The 13,192-nt window shown below is 47.9% G+C and overlaps 1 protein-coding gene across 3 annotated transcripts in view; it reads left to right on the top strand.

The window, feature by feature from the left end:
• Positions 1-3,120: 3,120 nt before the first annotated feature.
• RALY (RALY heterogeneous nuclear ribonucleoprotein) overlaps positions 3,121-13,192 on the top strand; it is a 140,075-nt gene continuing 130,003 nt past the window's right edge. For 2 of the 3 annotated variants that reach the window (XM_075058868.1, XM_075058851.1), the window contains exon 1: positions 3,121-3,252. The gene's annotated coding sequence lies outside the window, so the exon portion shown is untranslated. The remainder of the gene's footprint in view (positions 3,253-13,192) is intronic. The other variant, XM_075058859.1, reaches the window with a different exon arrangement.

The raw sequence follows: 13,192 nt of genomic DNA, 5'->3' as shown, positions 1-13,192 counted from the left end.
CGTTTACCTTGGTGCTGGCAAGGATTTTGGCATGGTCTCCCACAGTATCCTGGCATCCAAGTTAGGGCATCACAGTCCAGATGGGTGACTTTGTAAAGCAGCAAATGACTGGCTGGATGGCTGGGCTCCAAGGAGGTTAGGGGTGGGTTGTACTCTACCTGCAGGCCAGTTACAACAGGCAAGACACCCCCTTACGAAGGGAAAGACCCATCAGCGGTCTTTCCTGGGACCTGTCCTAATAGCCCTAGCACTAACCTAAGGAGGGGACAAAACGCACCCTCAAGTTTGCAGATATACCAAATATGCAGTGAATGTGCTTGAGGGCAGGGCTGCCACTGAGCACAGCCTTGAGCTGGAGGAACAGGCCAACGGGGATCTTATGAAATCCAGTGATGCCAAGTCTGAAGTCCTGAACGCAGGATGGACTGTGCCCTTCTGCCATCCAGGTTGGAGACTGACCGGCTGGAGAGCAGCTCTGCTGCAAAGGCCCCGGCCTGCCACTGGGCAGTAAGTGAACCTCAAGAAGCAGTGCATCCCAGCAGCGAGGATGGTGACAGAGGACCAAGTGGGTCAGTGGATGGAGGGCAATGCCTGCTCCCTCTCCTCAGCATGCACCGACCACATCTGGAACAGCATACGCAATTGAGCCACCCCCAGGACAAGAAGTGTGGTGCTAAATGGGAGTAAGTCCTGCAGACTCCCAGGAGGTTGGATGAGACCTCCAGGGTCCCTTCCAACCTGAGCTGTCCTGGGATTTTGTGGCTCCTCAAGCCTCTTCCCAAACCTGCTGCAGGTTTGCTCTGTAGCTGCAGCTTTTTATTCTGACAGGTCTCGATCTCTGTGAGTACCACAACATTATTTTTCCATCCCATGAAGGGGACACCCCCAAAACCAATCATCTAAATCTTTTTAAAAATAAAAATGACAAACCAAACCATTTCCCACGATCTTTGCTCAGGAATGTCACAGGGGAAGAATAATTCTTTTTGTGATCAAGAGACTTAACTTCAAAAGCACCCAAAGTGCAGGTCTCCATGGGGCACCTTTCTGCAGGGTTATTAATAAGAAATAATTGTTTTAAGTGCAGAAAAGTACATGTACTTTCTATTCTCTTCCAAAAGCCCTGCATCATTTATCCTTAATGAATAATGAAAGATGCTTTTGTATTGCTTCCTACCCATAGACTTTAAAGTGATCGTTAAGCAATAATAAATAGGACTTCAAAGAAAATCAGCTTTTGATGAAAACTTAATTCTGGACTAATATGAGAACCACATGCTTTTGAAGAAGTTTACAGATGTTACTGGAGCTTTTGTGGGTAGAGGATTTTGGTCAAAAAGCTGAACGCCTCAACACTGGAAAAATGTCACTAAATTGTTCTGAAGTGCTATTGCATTGCTCCATAGAAATTATAATTTGGTGTTCCTTGATCGTCCTTCTGGAAGGAAGCCAGGAGACTACCTTGCCCAGGATATGCACTTTGATACTCTGCAGGACTGCTATGATTCACCCTGAGGGGGTGATTTATCATGGGAAGCAAAACCCAAGGAAGAGATTGTTTTCTGAGGAGAGGGGGAGCGCAATGTCCCATGACAGACCAGGGTATGTGGATTTCAGTGGAAAAGCCAACATATTGCACTGGGAAGCTGATGTGGTTTTGCCTTTCAACGCTTCTTTGGGGAGCCCACTCCGCAGGTGAAAAACTGAAGCTTGGAAGAGATATGTGAGTTGCCCAAGAAAAATTAAGCTGAAAGAACGGTTAATTCTTCATGTTTGGGTTGGTAGATACCCAGAGATCTTGCTTCCAGCCCACAGTCAGTTAGGTCTCAATGTTGGCAAGAGAGTTCACCTTATTAAGGGGTCTCCTACTACTGAACAACCCAACCTTCAGCGGTATCTTGTGAGCACCTCATCACTCCCACCAGCCTCAGTGGGAGCAAGCGTTACGCTGGGTAGTTTTGTATAGCTGAGCACTTAAATGCCACCACAGTTATGTTGGGATCAACAGAGAATACTTCAGAGGGGATTCGTCTCTGCCTTGATTGCCAATTAATCATCTGTGCTATGGCGCTATCCCAGCAACGTTGGAACAGGAACACACTGAAGTGTTGCAGCGAGCATGTCTGTGATGGGTCACTGCTGCAGGTGGGCTCTTGCTCTTCAGTAACACGCTGCGGAGAGCTGTTGTGTAAAATTGTTTGCAGGAAATATCCCAGTGACCTGAACAAGCTTCCCAGGAGCTGGGACCACACTGCGTGTCGGTTTGTGGAACCTGTGTGCACATCGCCAGTCGATGCTGTGTACGTACAGCGCTGCCTGCATTGCTCCTTACACATCCCTGCATGTGTCTATCCCTCGGCTGCCGAGGCTTTTAGCGTGGACCTCCCACACAGTTACGGAGCAATGAAATGCTGGACATTACTTTTGGTAAGAAAACACCCGATTCCTAAGAGAATGTTTTCTTTCTTGCGGGAGTGAAGAGCAAGCAAACACAGAACAGAGGAGCCAAGCTGAGAGTCGCGCTGTTAGGGACAGCACCCGGGGAAGAGGGGCAGGGCTGGAGCGTCAGCTCCTGCCGTGCAGTCCCCGGACTGATTCTCCACTCCGGAGCCACAGGGCGCATTTGCAGCTGCTCGGCGCGGGCAGGCAAATCCGCTCTGTGGCTACCAACTTCGGCTGCGGTTCGGGCGAACCTGGTTTAAACAAACAGCGAGCGGGGCTCGGGGAATTCGGCGGGATCGGCTGCTCTGCAGCTCCTGGACGTGCCCAGGGTCGAGCCGCGGGGCCGGGACCCGCCGCCACCGGACCCGCAGCCCGGAGCATCGCCGCGCTCCCGCCCGCACCCCCCGCCCCGCTGGACTCTTCCACCGCGCTGGCTGCAGAGCGGGAGGGGAGCCGGGGGGAGGGGGTGCGGGCGAAGCGACGCTGCCCTCGGCCGAGGCCCGGCGGCGCGGCACGGCACAGCCCCGCAGAGCGGATCCGCTGGGGCAGCGCCGCGGCGGCACCGGCGGCGGGCAGCGGCCGCGGGCTCTTCCCCTCCCGCCCCCCGCCCCTACGTACAACCCCCCCCGCAGCGCGGCGCCGTGGTACGGTCGGCGCGAAGGAGCCGGAGCGGCAGGGCGGCGCGCGGCACTGTGCCGGCGGCTCCCGCGGGGCGAGGGCGGGCCGGGCTGGGCGGGGGCCGCTGCTCCGCGCCTCGTCCCTCTCCCTCCTCATCCTCCTCCTCGCCACCCTCCGGCACCTTCCTGCTTGGTGAGTGCTTCTGCCGTTTCCTTCTTAGCTACCCCCCACCCCCACCCCCCCGCGCAGCCCCGGGGTTGGCGGTGCCCCCGCAGCGGGCTGCCTCTTGCGAGACGGAGCGTGCTTTCCTGGGGGTTCCGCTAGCCGCGGGTGCCTGGCGGCAAATGAGTTACTGCCTTCTCTATTAATTTTTTTTTTTTTCCTTCAGTCTTTTCCTTTCCCCGCTGTTCCCTGTTTTTCTTGTGGTCCGCTCCCCCCCCCCCGCCCCGATCCACGTTTTCCCCTGTTCGGTGGGAAGGGGGAAGGAAGGGCGGAGATGCCGGCACCTGCGGGATAGGAAACTTCCGCGTTTGAAAGCGGCTGCCGGGTGAAATCGCGTCCCCGCCGCTGCCCTGGCGCTGGTCTCCTGGGCCGGAGCCCCGGTGGGGCCCCGCGTCCCGGGCGCGGTGCTCGGGACACTCGTGAGGCCGGTCCCGGGGTGGGGGCTCGCTGGAGAGGGATGTCCGCGGAGCGATCGCGAGTTACTTTGGGTCTCTTGTAGAACAGAAATGCTCGGCCCCTCTCGGAGGGGGTCTTCTGGGGCGGGCTGCGAGCTACCGGAGACGGTACAATAGGGTGAAGAAGGAGAGCGATGGGCTCCCGCGGCAGCTGGAGCCGCTCCTGGCGAGCGGGGCTTCTGCCCTTGTAGCCAGAGGGCTTCCGAACAGGCTTCTCGGCGTGTTGGTGCTGAGCCCCGCGATCTCTTGCGAGGGGTTTTACGGCGTGTTAGAACGTTGTCGGCCGCGCATATGTTCGGGTTGGTGATTTCTCTCAGTGTTTGAGGTGATGTGTGAAACTCCGGTTCTTACTCCAGGCTGCTGTCAGAACGGCTTGGGCTGTCCGTGTGCCCGGCAGTAAGTTTGGGCTGTGCCTTCATAAGGGTGCTCCTGCGGCTGATTCTTGTTAGGACTAGGGAGCCCAGATAGCTAGGAAGTAAATTGCCGGTGTGGAGAGCAGCGTGGATGTGCACCTTTATTTTCCTGACTGTGCTTCTGAGTGTAATGCTCTGATTTGGGTTTTGACGTGGGGCAGAACTGGGCTGGAAGGTGAAGCCAGGGAACAACAACACGCTTTCGTGGGGTTGCGGGCTCCTGGGGCTTTCCCGCGTTCCAGCAGCCGCTCTGGTCTCTGGTAGCTCTTCTGCTCTGGCTTTAGTGGAGGCTGAAGTCGACAGCATCACAATTGGCTTCAGCTGACTTTCGAGGCCAGAAAAAAAGACCCTCTCATTTCTCGTTAAGGAAGTCATTGTTGTCTTTCCTCTGCAGATGACTGCCGTAAGGTGATGGGTAGCTGGCGTCAGAGTTTGCAGGGCTGGTGAGGAGTGGTGGTGGGCAGCCCATGTCCGCCGCTGCCAGCAATCTCCCCCTGTGCTGGCAGGGGCACTGCAAGCATTCTGGCTGGAATTTGCTGTGGACCTCAGTGTCCAGGCTGAGCCTGTTTTCTTTGGCTTTGAGCAATGCTGGCTGTACTCTCCAATGAGCAGTCACAGGGTGGAAGGTGTAGGCTGAGTTGCAGGACCTCTGGATTATCCCTGCTGTAAGAAGGAAGCCTGCTCTCTTCTACAGGTGCTTCCACTTTGTTTCCCTTTCCCCATGGAGAAGGGGGAGGTGGTACTTTCGTGTGCATTTTGTCCTGTCCTTTATTCTGCAGTTTGTTCTGATTTGGACTCCTTGCATTGTTTTCTTCTAAGGTAAAGGATAGGGAAGGAGTTTGTTTTCTAAGCGAAGCCAGCAGCAGAGCTCCTGGATGAGGAGCCTGTGCTGATTTGGTGTAAAGGGAAGGACTGCTTTTTTTCTGATCTTCACGGATGAGCAGGGAGGTAAGGAGCCTGTGTCACAAGCAAAACCTCAGGTTAAGCCATGACAGTGTGGCTCTGTAGCACCCTTTACGGACTGCCTACTCTTGGCGACACTTTGTCACAAGGTTTATTGCTCACATTCCTGGAAGTCTTTTTATGACTCTTGTTTTTGGTGAGCAGCATTTGGCTTGGCTGTGTGTGATACCTTTCTTCAGGAGGTGTGTGTGTTAAGGCAGACACTTGTTTAGTTCACCATGCTGTGCATGTGAAAGATTGCTGGTATTTTATGTCTGCCAAGCTAATGTTGGAGATGGATTACAGGGGAATGGCAAAGCAGAAGAAGGTGGGTCTCTTAAGAACCACTTTCTTTAGAAAAGGCAGATAATGGGCAGCAAGTTTTGGAAGGATGTTTTATTTAGGGATTGTAAAGAGAGGATTAAAGCTCTTGACAGAGAACAGTTTATGTGGAATAAGTGATGGGACTTGATCATTCAGAAAAATAAGACTCTAACATGTTCCCATCACCAAAAGAGCTTTCAGCTCTCCTCGTCCCAAATTATTCAATAGAAGCAACAGAACTTTTGATTTGAGTTCTTTATTGATGGCTGCATAATGAGTTTTCAGACCTAGAAGTAAACTTGCATCTACTCAAAGAAAATGGCCTGTGGATGTAACAATCTTTGATATGCTAAAGGTACTGTGGAGTTATCCAAGATGTTAATTATAAGTATTAGAAATAGCTGTGTCTGTCTTGAAGAGAATTGCAGCTTTTCCTTCCTTGCCCCCATCCATTAAGTTACTGTCTTGCCTGGCACAGGGTTTGTGTTCCCAAATTTGAAGAAGCACAAAGGCATTGCTTGCAGAATTACTGAAATGAAGAGGGTTTGTGGAGGGGAGAAGAAACAAGAATCAAATTTTGGGCCCGAGTTTTGATTCCAAAACAAGTTGCTCGTTCTTTTCACAGCTTAAGGTTTGCAATGGAAAGGTTGAAAACACCAAGCAAGAACAACATGCTAGAAAAAAAAAATAATCTGAAATAAGCTAAACAGGGTGGAATTCAGAATAAACTGTCATCAGAGAGTGTTTATAAACCTACTGGAGAAAAGGGAGGGAGGAACCATTTGTATCAATAGCAGGTTCTTTTTTATAACTGTAAAGCTTTAATTATATAGTTTAAAAAAATAATCCTAAATGTGTCCTTTTTATACCTGTGTATACCAGATTTAGCTGAGGCTAAATCTGCAGAGTTCATGCTGATCTGAGTAATCTGAATAAAGCTGAATAGTGAAGAGGCTCTTAGGAGAATCTGAAACCCAGGAGGCATTTTTCAGACCTGAGTTATGTCACTTTTTTTTAGAGGTGCCTCAGGCAATTGCATTTTAAGAAGACAAAGCTTTTGTTTTCAAGCTGGCCTAGAAAAATGCCAAGGATGAATCCAAAGTAAAGGCTTTCAGAAGTTGTCATTTGTGATTAAGTTGATTTTGCTGTTGTACACAAGAATGCTGCTGCCTTCCTCGGTGTGGTGTGAACTGTGTCTATTTTTATTTTTGCCACCAGTCCTAGTGTACCTGTTTAATTCAAGCGAGTAATATTACATGGTGGTTCTCACCTGAAAGTGTGTATTTAATTAGAAGATCAGACGTCTGCTAGCTCCATCTCCGATATAAAATTAATTGTATGTGCTTTACAAAAGGCAGAATTGAGGTGAGACCAGGGCAGAGATAGATTCAGAACCGGTGTTCTGCAGAATTAACATCTGCTTGTAAGTGTCTAGTTTTGCATTTAAGATGCTGGAACTATCAAAGCCAAGGCTTGTAACCATGAGCAAAGACTGTTTTCTTTTGCATGTTTTAGGAAATCCTCAGCTTGCAGTGAGACAAGCGTGCATGCAAATAGTGAATCTAAAGCTTTTATTGTGGCTTCTCATGTTTCTTGCAGCTTAAAACAATCAGAAATAGTATCCTGTTGTTGCCAGGCTGTGGGCAAACGAGAGGAGCTACTTCTGTGGAGCCTGAGATGGGGGATAATGTACATGATATAACAGATGATGCTGAAGCATGGATGTGGAAACGTATATTGCCTGCAATCTATAGTTGTGTGAGCTCCCAGAGAGGTCCTTCTTGTTTAAGAAAGGTGAAATACTGGGGGTATTGTAATGACTTCCTTTTCTTAAATAAAATGAGAACAGTTTTTGTCTTAAAATCTAACAGTCTTAAAGCAGCATTGACCTTATTAACAGCGCCTGAAGCTGTTGCCAGGGCAGGAGGTATCCCTGGAGTTAACCTCACCCTGAGAGACAACTGCTTTCTGTAGCTGTGCCTAGCTTTGTTCTGGATATCCAGGGAAAGGCTATAAGGGTGGTGTGAGTCATCTTTCTGGCTCTTGTGTAACACTGTTTAACACAAACAATCCTGTTTGTTCTGCTTACTGAGGTCCCTTGTATCTTCCAACATGAAGAGACCTGGGAGTGGAGGTACCAAGGCACCCTCTCCTGGGGGGACCTGATGTGCTGCTGTGGCTGTTTCACAGGCAGGTGGACCCTGCATCTGTCACTCTGCCATCCAATAATAATTTTTTTTTTTTTTTTTTTTAAAGAAAGCCTTGAGAATATGCTGAAACCAAAGACTGACATAGAGCAAGATGTGCTGGGGAGAAGCTCCCGAGGCGAGACTTGGCCTTGCCTTTGCAGGGAAGGTCCCCTGATTGATTTAAGGACTTCTGAGCTTTTGCTTCTACCCTGATGCTGGAGCTAGACGGCAGGATGCCAAACTTGGTTTCAATCACATTTCTGTACCTGCAGCAGAGTATTTCCTTTACTGAACACCCATTTGTAGACTTTGTCAGTGATGTTGCACAACTGTCCTTTTTTTGTTCCAAACAGTCTCATTTTAAAATAGAAAACATAATGCCAATTATTTTTTTTTCCTAAGAAAACAAGAATGAGGTAAATAGCATGGGCACCTCTGGGCTACATCTGTGTGAATTCGGTGATTCCCAGGTGAAGTCTGCAGCATCATCTGAATGTGGTGTGTGATGGTACCAAACAATAGGTGCTGAAAAGTGCCATAGCTTTATCTGATACTTTTGCAGGCAGCTTGTATTTTGACAAATACAGCCGTAGTGGGAATGAATGTGAACTCATCTTCTGATTGCTTCTACAAGCAGAATAAGAATGGACAGGCTAAATGTATGAGCAAGAGCAATAACTGAGACAGTGCAGCTCCATCTCCTGCTGTGTCAGGATTAAGTGGCTCCTGCTACATCCCACCTTCCTTGGAGGGAGAACATCCTTCCACACGGGGGTCTGCCTGGTTGTGAGGGTACTTAAACATGGAAGTAAGGGTGACAGTTTCTGCCAGAGAAGACGTGGAAATGATGGCAATGGACACTTGTTCTGGAAGTTGGGAATAGATCAACACTATTATTCATTTTAACATATGAAATCCCGAGTTCAGGACTAGGCTGGCAAAAGAGACAAGGTGGACGGAGGAGGTGGTTGCGGATGTTCCCCACCTGGGCTCTTCATGTTTTATTAGTCTAAATCTCATGCTTTCCTTCTGCCTTTAGCAAACTGTTTTTGGAAAACTGTCTTAGGAGCATTTGTGAGAAAACCGCTTCCTTTAGAAGGACATGGGGAGCACTGGTTCTGTCAACTCTCCTGCACAGGGAGAAGATACCTTGGTTTGGAGATGGGAGGTCTGTTTGAACTTAACTTGTGGATGAAGGCCATTGTCTTGGAGAAATAAGGAGGATCTGGTGGTCCCATGAAGAGGTTTGGACCTCGACCACATGGGGCTGCATGGTAGCAAGTGCTTCTGTGGATATTGTATGACAGTCAACTAACAGGTGGTGCTGTCAGTGTTCATGTTACCTTTTACCTGGCCTTCACTCTCTTCTCAGTTGCATCCTAGACTTGCCAGGACTTCAAGGTGACTCTTCTGGTCTGAAATATGCCCCCTGTGTAGAGGGTTGCAGGTGGCTGGTGCTCCAACATAATTGTTTGGGGTTTTATTTTTCTAAATAGATTTGAGAAACTCTGTGATTGCTTTGGGACATAACATTGAGAGGTGATGGTGCTGCATGATCTGACTGAGCATGTGTGTGCTGGAAGGACAGTGTTGTGGTGGTTTGGTCATTCAACAGCTCCTGGTCCCTGGAGCTGTATCTGCTTGTAAAACAGGTATTTGCTTGTGATGGTTGCTTCTGCAGCAATGTGCAATGCTTAGAGCTCTTACCAACTCCTGAAACTGCAGAAATTCTCTTGAGCTCCTCTAGTAACTTAGGCTTAATTTTTTTATTTTTATTTTTTAACTTTTGCTCCAAATTTTAGTGTGCAACTTTTATTCATGCTCACACATTTCAACAGGCCAGTAAAACTTTGCCTTGCATGCATACTGCCCACATCTGTGATGGATTTGAGGTCCCATACATTCTCCCCCAGCCTGGTATCCAAGCGCAGGGACAGATGTCGCCACATCACTGCAGGCAGCACATCTGGGCAGACACATGGGTCATTGTAGATCATGCCACAAGGATGGGGACCTAGACTATGGAACTGGCTTTGAAATTTCTGTGTTTATAAAACTACTGAAAAATCCTAGGTACAGCTAATCTCATGCAGCCAGTGTCCTTTCTTTACCTTCAGCAGCATCTTGGCATCCACAGGGCACAGGTGTTGGTGAAGAGAAACATCCAAAGGTAAATTCCACTGGAAGGATGCTCTGTGAAGCTGATGCTGTTCAACAGCTTCACGAGCGCATGGGGAATGACTGCTGCCACTGATACACATCAAAGGTGGGCTTTGTGTTTTTTTCCTCTTAATTAGGAGTGGAGTGCTTTCCTGCAGATGTGTTCCCTAGCCATTTGACTGCAGTATATACAGCATTTTTGGGGAGGGCACGTTAATAAGCCGGAGTTTGCTAATACCTCCTGTGAGCAGAACCACACCTCGTGGCAGGAGAGAAGCAGGAAGGGCTTAGATGATTTTAATTAAAGTTGTTGTGAGGAAGAAATTAAATTTGGTCTCTTGCCCTGCTCATATTATGAGGGGAGAGAGCTCAGCCTCTCTGAACTGAGCTATTAGCCGCCTTCTGTTTGCCTAGGAAAAAAAAACAATTTCTTTGTCAGCTTTTACACTGGCTCCTGGGCCCTGATTGCTTGTTTATTTTCAGCAGCTCCCCAAATCACTTTGAAGATGGGCTTAAACATTGATCACCTCTTACAGTCCTTCATCTTTGTTCTGCCAGCAGACATTACAAAATGTATCTTAAATTACCTCTTTTCCCAGAATGAACGGGCTGTATGTATGGTCCAGGAGAGAAAAGCTCTTTCAGCCTAAGTATAAATCAGCCAATGTCTCTGCTCCCATGTTTGCTCCCAGTTCTCCTGGATTTGCCTTCCAGCCCAGTCTGGAAAGCAGCAGGGATTCCAGGAAAGAAAAAAGCTGAAGTGCTACTTAATTTCAAGGCAAAAGCTACCAGTGCTAGGTTTGGTGAGTAGGATCCTGTTTAAAAAGGACTTTCTCTCCCCTTACTGCAACAGTGGGATTTTCCCTTTTCTTGCTGCTCACTGAAGAAGGGATGGGAGGGCTCCACTGGTGATGCTGTGCAGCTGGTGGGATGCAGCAGTGAAGCAATGCCCGGCACTGGTAGCTACTGGCAGGGTAGTTTGGAGAGGAAACTTTGGATCTCTTCCTTCCTTTCCTGTTTGAGTACTGAGACCTGCCAGGGCTGGGAAAAAATACCCCACAACAGCAAAACATTTATTCTGTATAAAACAGGCAGGAGACAGTGGAGGTGGCTAATTCAGTGGAGAAAAGCCCAGAAGCTACAGTTGAACAGGAAGCAAGTATGTAGCATGTTTCTGATGGCTGCTTTATGTATGCAGATACTTTTTGTTTGTTTGTTAGCACTTAAATGGTAACAGCTCATACCCACCTCTTTCCTGAGTTAATCTGGAAGGGACTGCATTACTGATTTGTTATTTAGATGCACGATCGCCCTTGTTCCTGTAGCATGTTCCAAAATACTGGCGAGGGGAGCTTCTGGAGGGCTCAGTGTGCAGAGGGCTTTGCCCAGCTGAAGGGTGCTAAGCAAACGGGCGCTGCAGCAACCTGAGCAGTGGGGGAAGAGGCCGTGTGTGTACTTGTGATACAGGCTGTCCTCTGCATTCATTGCTTTTGTTATCATTTCCTTCTGCAGTTCAATTTGCAGATGTGGTATCACCATCCAATTTTGTGTGCTTCTAGCTGATGATGTGTGCCTGTTGAAATACTGATTTGCAAGAGGGGGGAAAACACAGTGCTTGTGACCTCAGAATTAATAGATTTTAGCCATATATGTAGCATAAAGATCTATATTTTATAGTTTGTTGTGAGGTATTGGGGCATGGCATTCTGGCTCAGCAAGTCATAGACTTTTACCCATTAAGTCATGTAAGTGATTTATAGCTTGCCCCAAGTCTTCACAGCTGGGTTGCGGTCTATAGCATGTCTGTGGAGTAAATACCATGTTTACACAAAGCCTTTTCTCTAGAAGTCCCAAAAAAGAGGATGAACTCCATGCTTCAACAGGCTGCTCAGGCTGAAAAGTTGCAGTGTCTTGGGGCAAAATGCAGTTGGACAAAGCAGCCCAGTGATATCTTATAAATATAGACACTTCTTTATTTCTTTCCTTGATTGAAACAGAAGGGGAGCATTACCAAGCATCTCTGCAGCCCTCAATGATGCAACCAGTGATGTGAGTGAGATAGCTTTCTACAATAACGGAGAGTAGCCTTTAGATCCACAGGGTTACTGTTTGAGAAAAGAAAATGCTTTTGGAAGTTCATGCCCTCTGCCTGTGATAGACTGCTATCCTGGCCTGTAAGAAACAGGCTGAAGCTGACAAGGTGCTTGTGCCTGATTGCAGAGAGCGAGGACTTCTGCTTCTAGTGGCTGGTTTTTAAGTTTCTAGCTAAGAGCAGGCAGTAAGTTTGGATTTTTTTTCTTACCATGAAGTATGTCAACTTTTTACTTCACCTTCAGAGCCTCACAGTCATGAGCAAGGGGAATCTCTAGCAAGTAAACTAAAGACTAGCTGATAAAATAATGTAAACTGATTAGTTTGCTTTATTCTTGGTTATTCCTTGTATTTTGTTTGTTTGAAGCTTTCTAGTAAGAATAAAGGAGAGCAGGAAGTTTTGATAAGGATTCCCACCCTGTAGAGTCACCACCATCCTGGCTGTTGTCCCCTCCCTGGAAAAAAAAATCCATTTTTTTAACAACTATGAAAAAACTGGAGGACTTGCTAGCCAATCTTTGATATCTTTCCTTACAGTATGATAGTATCTGAAGGTCTGCGCATATAGCTACTGAGAAGTAGTTGTGGTTCTGGAGTTTATGCTCTAAATATATAAAAGGTAGGAGGGCATGTGACTTGGCCTGACCTTGGGTGGTAGCAGAGCTGGGAATAAAGCCAGGTCTGCTTGCTCCCAGTTTGTACTCTTCGATGTTAGTTACACTGCTCTGTTTTCTCCCCCATAACCTGCCTGCAAAAAACTAACTTGCTGCCAAAGTAGTCGTCAGTGTCTTGCGTGCCTGAACCCAGCCTTCCAAGCCTGCTGCCCCTCTCTGTGATTCCCATTCCTACGGGCTTTACCCTGTCACAGCTGATTTTTCTCACAGAGAGGACCTGACTCTGGGAAATGTATGGCATGTGATATTTAGCTTAGTGCAGGAGCATAGCAGCCATTTTTGCAAGGCTTAGTGTTGGCTTGCAAGGAGGTAACCCCCTGCTAGGCACCTTCCTTGCTAGGAACTTGGCAGATCTGGCTGGAGTGCTTTAATTTTGTTTCATATTGCTGCATCTACTTATTTTCCTACTTTTTTTGTCTCAAGATTAAACTCATATTCTCTTCTGACAACAGACACCTAATGCTTTTGATAGGTCATCTGGATGCTGCAGAAGCATGCAGATTATTTAAAATAAAAAGATTGTTTGCACTAGTGCTGGAGGTGATGTAGTTCTTGCCTGATTCAGCAGATCCAGTGCTCTGTTCCTGCACTTTTGCACGATGGCTAATGGCACAACTGCAAAGGTCCCTGTGGGACAGATGTCAGTCCTTCAGACTCCTGCC

The sequence above is a fragment of the Buteo buteo genome, chromosome 2 (assembly GCF_964188355.1).
Source record: "Buteo buteo chromosome 2, bButBut1.hap1.1, whole genome shotgun sequence".
NCBI classification, from domain to species: Eukaryota; Metazoa; Chordata; class Aves; order Accipitriformes; family Accipitridae; genus Buteo; species Buteo buteo.
The sequence above is the reverse complement of the archived record's forward strand: the minus strand, read 5'-3'. Positions and strand labels throughout refer to the sequence as shown.